The sequence below is a fragment of the Gekko japonicus genome, unplaced genomic scaffold (genome assembly GCF_001447785.1).
Source record: "Gekko japonicus isolate JY-2015 unplaced genomic scaffold, Gekko_japonicus_V1.1 scaffold508, whole genome shotgun sequence".
Lineage (NCBI taxonomy): Eukaryota > Metazoa > Chordata > Lepidosauria > Squamata > Gekkonidae > Gekko > Gekko japonicus.
In genome coordinates, this window is record NW_015164679.1 from 607805 (window position 1) to 613226 (window position 5422).

The 5422-nt window shown below is 47.4% G+C and overlaps 1 long non-coding RNA gene across 1 annotated transcript; it reads left to right on the forward strand.

The window, feature by feature from the left end:
* Nucleotides 1-1280: 1280 nt before the first annotated feature.
* LOC107108778 lies at nucleotides 1281-5136 on the forward strand. The gene is made up of 3 exons (XR_001482454.1): nucleotides 1281-1461; nucleotides 1936-2019; nucleotides 4757-5136. It is a non-coding gene; the product is annotated as an uncharacterized LOC107108778 (long non-coding RNA).
* The last annotated feature ends 286 nt before the right edge of the window (nucleotides 5137-5422 follow it).

Below are 5422 nucleotides of genomic sequence, written 5' to 3' on the forward strand. Positions count from 1 at the left end.
AAGGGGGGGGGGGGCTGGGCATGCCAGGCGAGCTGCTGTCGCCCAGAGACGCCCCCTCTTCCTTTGTGTGGCTTGCAGGACTCCGAAGCACAAGAGACATATGGATGGGAAGGGGGGGGCAGGCATGCAGGGGAGCAGGCATGCACAATCCCGGGGCATGCATGCACGCGCCCGCCCGCCCGCGCGCGCCTCCATACAGCCCTGCACCCGAACACACCCCCTGGCGGGACCGCACCGGAGCCCCCGGGTCGCTTCCCTCCCCGCCCGGCCCTCCGGGGCTTCCTTGGCGGTCCTCCGGCCGCTCACCTTTGGAGTTGCATGTCTCGGGCGAGGCCTCCTGCCCGCCTTCCTCCCCGCGCCCCCTGCGCCTCGCCTGTCCGCCCGGTTTAGTCCTGCCCGGTCCTCATCTCACGGCTTTCCTGCCAGCGCCATCTTGCAAGCTTGTGACGTTGGGAGCCGCTCACCCCTGACCCACATTTGAATAGAAGCCAAAATGGAAAAAAAGAGAGAGAGCGAGAGAACGAGAAGGGGGAAAGGAGGAGAGGAGGGAGAGGTGGAGGCGAGGAAGGGAAGGGAAAGGCGAATGCGAGCAGCGGGTCTGGCGGGGGTTAGCATCTCTCTTTAGCAAATAAGCATTTAGGGTGGGTGGGTGTGTTTCTCCACACACACACCCCCGTGCGTCTTGCAAACGCGGAATTGGGGAAGGGGGATCAGGGGATCGGGCCGCAGAATTTTCCTCGATAAATGCGGCTTTGCACGCACGGAGTTCGCCCCCACCCACCCGGCCGCACCGACCCCTGGAATTTGGCTAAGACCTCTCGCTCCATTCAAAGCAGCCGGGAGTCTTACTTTTCCAAACTGGCGCGTGGCGGCCGCGTTCCACGCGCAAACACACCGTACGCTCCTCCGGTTTATTCCTCCCCCCCCTCCCCAATTTCCCGATCTAATTTTTAATGGTCTCTATTGTCCGTATGCGACGTTGTGTCCCTCATGCACATCCCCGGCAACTCTGAAAACGCGTGTCTGTGTGGCGGTGGGGAAAGACCCACGTTCTTTTGCGCGCTGCATTGTTTGGCGGCTGGCGCTCGGAGCGGCGAGCCACGTTTTGAAACGGGAAACATCGGGACCTGGCGTTAGCTAATACCGTCATTTGAAGGGAGGGGGGGGGAGCGCTGGTGCCAGAAAACGAACAAAGACCTACGGGGCCGGGGGGGGGGGGGGAGAGAAGGGCTTGATCCTGAAAACACTTAACGGGCACACGCTAGACTCGAGGACTTCGGTGGGACTCTGTAAGTTGTTGCAGCATCAGGCTCTTCACGCTCTCTCTTTTCCCCGACAGTTAAAGAAAGAAAGAAAATACTTTGTGTGGAAATTTCCTGCACGGATCGTCAGGCTTGGGGAAGGACAGCGAACTTAATTTTCAGCGGAATAGCTTTCAAAAGCGCGAAAGACTATATAAAGGTTGGTCGTTTCTCTTTCTTTAGGGGCATTATTACAGGAGCGCGTGTCAATTTCCGTGTCAGTTTCCACGGAGAAACTCGCAGGGGCGCAGTAGCCTGATTGAGTCTTTTGCAGGAAATACCCAACTACTACTTGTGGCACCTTAAAAGATTAACAGAATCAAGGGTGTAGACTTTCCAATTTCCCGGGAGGGGGGGCTGGGGCTGGGCCAGAGACATTGCTGTGCTAGGAGCAAGGGTGGCTCCCGGGGGAGGCAGAGCACTTTTCCTGAAAATTTCCACGGGGGCTTGCTGCCCCCACAATGATTATGCCTATGAACAGAATAACTGTGGCAAAAGAGGAGTACCGGTGGACGAGAGGCCACTATAGCAGTTGGTAAGAACTGTTATCTTCCGTTGGCAGCTATAGATACACACACATAGAAACAGAAAACTTGAGGATGTTTTCACTATTTGTATAATTCCCCCCATGTAGGTGTATTTAGAGCTCTAAAATGGTCTGGAAAGGAATGTCTCAACAAGGATCTTCTCCCACCCTGGATCCACAAGATGAGCAAAGGTTCCTTATTTTACTACTTATATTCATTTCTGTATTGGTCAATAGTTTGGGCTCTCTGTTGACTTTGTAGATCCCTTCGTATTGTGAGCACATGTACTATGAGCAAACGTGCATTTGCAGATGTGCAATTCAAATAGCGTTGATATGTACAATGTACATTCCTTAGATGCATAATGTACATAGCTGATGTACAGATGCCTAAATGATGAGAACATGTGTTCTACAGAAAATGTTTAGTGCAAAGATGCAAAAAGGGAACAAAAATAAAGAATCACAAGTTAGATTCAGACAAGGGAGAAGCAAAATCAAAACAGATTTATGGACTGAAACACCAAGGGTGAGAAATCCATAAGACATGGAGGTCTTTGAGCTGCAGAGGTCCTTCTCTGAAGAAGTGAGCAGTGACTCCCAAAAGGTCCCACCCTGCCACATATTTGGTTAGTCTTTAAGGTTAGTCTTTAAGGACTTTGTTAGTCTTTAAGGACTCTTGCTCTTTTCTACTGTTGCAGATGGACTAACACAACTACCCATCTTGATCTAGATCCTTCTCTGTGAGTCTCCCACCTTCAGGGGTGCAGGGGGTGGCCAGAACAAAAACAGCCCTTTGATAATGGCACTAAGGTCTTCAGAATGCCCTGCCAAAAAAGGCAACATGTGTTTAAAATGATTATTGGATGGGTTTTAGTTCTTTGGGTTTGCTGTTTCAAATGCTGGATGTTTTAAATCATCCAGAGTCTTGGAGAAAGGCAGCTTATGAATTATACAAATAAATGCATTTATTTGGTACCTTTATTCATAGCTTAAAAAACATTTTACATAATTTTAACTCTTGTGAGCTGTGCTGTAGATCCTGTATGGAGTGTGTAAGGGAAGGATAGACATGTTCGTACATTTCCTGCATTCTGCAGGGGGTTGGACTAGATTACCCTGGAGGTACCTTCCAACTCTACGATTCTATCACCCTAAAAACATCCATGGAGGACCCAGTATGTATTGCCACCAGAGTGTTGGGACTAATTGTTTTGAGACTTACTGTTTCCCTCTTCTCCTTTGTGTACATTTTCCTTTTGAAAATGTCCTCTCTAGGCTGCATTAAGCCTCCTTAGGAAAAAAAAGACAGGCACAATATGGGAACCTGTCTTTCCCCCCTACCAGTACTTAAAGCAGCCCAGCAGGGGCTTTTTGAGAGCCAGTTTGGTGTAGTGGTTAAGTGCGCGGACTCTAATCTGGAAGAACCGGGTTTGATTCCCCACTCCTCCACTTGCACCTGGCTGGATGACCTTGGGCAAGCCATAGTTCTGATAAGAGCTGTTCTTGAAAAAGAGCAGTTTCTGTCAGAGCTCTCTCAGCCCCACCTACCTCACAGGGTGTCTGTTGTGGGGAGGGGAAGGGAAAGGAGTTTGTAAGCCGCTCTGAGATGCCTTTGGGCAGTGAAGGGCGGGGTATAAATCCAATCTCTTCTTCTTCTTCTTTTGTCACCCTAGCTTCCAACCATATCAGACCCCTCAGCATCTGATTGTTAAAAAACAAAACAAAAAACACAAGTTGTTGAGCCTTGGTATTGAAGGTGCCACGAGATGTTTCGTGATGTTGAAAGCACGTAGACACACCGTTCTGCAAGAACATAATTTTTTACTTTGGCAAACATTCACTGTAGGTCATGGCCATTTCAGAGTTACTATGAAGGCATGCCTTCATTCAGCCTCCCAACATTTGATATTACTTAAGAAACTCTCTGGTTTCATCAAAGAATGCCAGTTGGCAGCCCTTGCACTTGTGGATTTGTAAAAAAACAAACGGTATCCCTCCAAAGCACAAAAGACCCATAACAAGAACACAGTCCACGTGCAAACAGGAACAGCCGGCGAGAATACAGTCACTCCCTTATGTTTATCCAGACACTTTTTTCAGCTTTGAACCACAGAGCGTACTCCTAACCTGGTTTCCTTTTTACAAAGTGTCTTTAAACATAATTATTATTGAGCTTTATGACAGCTTACATACAATACAGTTTACATAGTCTCCTCTTCAATACACTGATGTAACATCAGATTATAATACTTTATCCATAGTGTTGATCGTCTGCTTGACAAATGAATGGGCACAGATCACATCCTTCAGTCCCTTAAATTCAACAATGACAAAGTTTTATTCAGTAGGAACGAGTAAGAGTCCAGTAGCACCTTAAAGACTAACAAAATTTGTGTCAGGGGACGAGCTTTCGTGAGTCACTGCTCACTTCTTCAGATACAGTCACTGCTCACATCAGTTTTATTCAGGGGTCATTTCCTGCAGGAGCGCACAGGAGCGGAGCTCCGGCAGTAAAGAGCCCAGGGGGGCGGGCACATGCAACAAGCCCCACCCCCTGCTCCCAGCAACCCTCAGTCAGAGCAAGAAGCAGCCAGATAAGTTGCAGAGGCCCCCCCCGGCCCCCCAGTCCAAAAAAGTCCAGTGGCACCTTTAAAACCAAGTTTTATTCAGGTACAAGCTCTCCCTCCTCTTCTAGGGCAGATCTGCACGTCCCCATCCCCCCCCCCCCAATAGCTAGCAATCCAAAACAGTCCAGTGGAGCCTGAGCGGTGGGTGTTGCCTTCTGACACACTTCCAGTGATGTCAGGGAGTGTGGCATATGCAAATAAGTTATGCTAATGAGGGATGCTAATGAGCTCCTGAACCTCTTTTTCTACAAAATGACCCCTGGTTTTATTGATTTTTCACAATTGTTTTTATTTTACAGCTGGCTGCTGCTTTAGATTTTTTACATTTTTCTGCTGCCTTGGATCCAACACAGCTGTTCCACTGATGGTGGTAGTTTTCGCTGGTGAAAACAGGAAGACTCTGTATGCTGGAAGAAAGTGTCACCATTAGCAAAATGGATCTGCAAGATCTGTAACCTGAACTCCCAGGCCAGCTGGTAGATTCTCAAGCACAAAAATCATAGGAATGATAAAACCCACAAAACAATCAAAACCCATACTGAAACATTAAAATATTAGCAATATGGGTAAATGTATTGCATACGATAACACAACACAAGAAACCTGACAAGATGGGAAAGCTTTTACAACAATAGATAGGAAATTTTGACTCAAATGTATAAAAGAATGAAAATTTGTAATGTTAAAAAAAATCAAGAAGATGGAATGAGGAAAATATGTTAATGTGAATTGAGGAAAACTATAAATAAAAGTATAAAAAAAGGGGGGGGGAGAAACCTGACTCCCAATGCATGCATTTCAGAACTTGCAATGAATGTGGTTTGTTTTTTTTAAATCATTCCACTGCTCTGTTTGGGAGTCGGTGTAAGGATCAGTTCACACAGTGCTTTTACTTGTACAGACGTCCTTGGGAATATCTACATTTGCAAAGCCAGAATGTAAGTTATCTGTGAGAATTAGCTGGT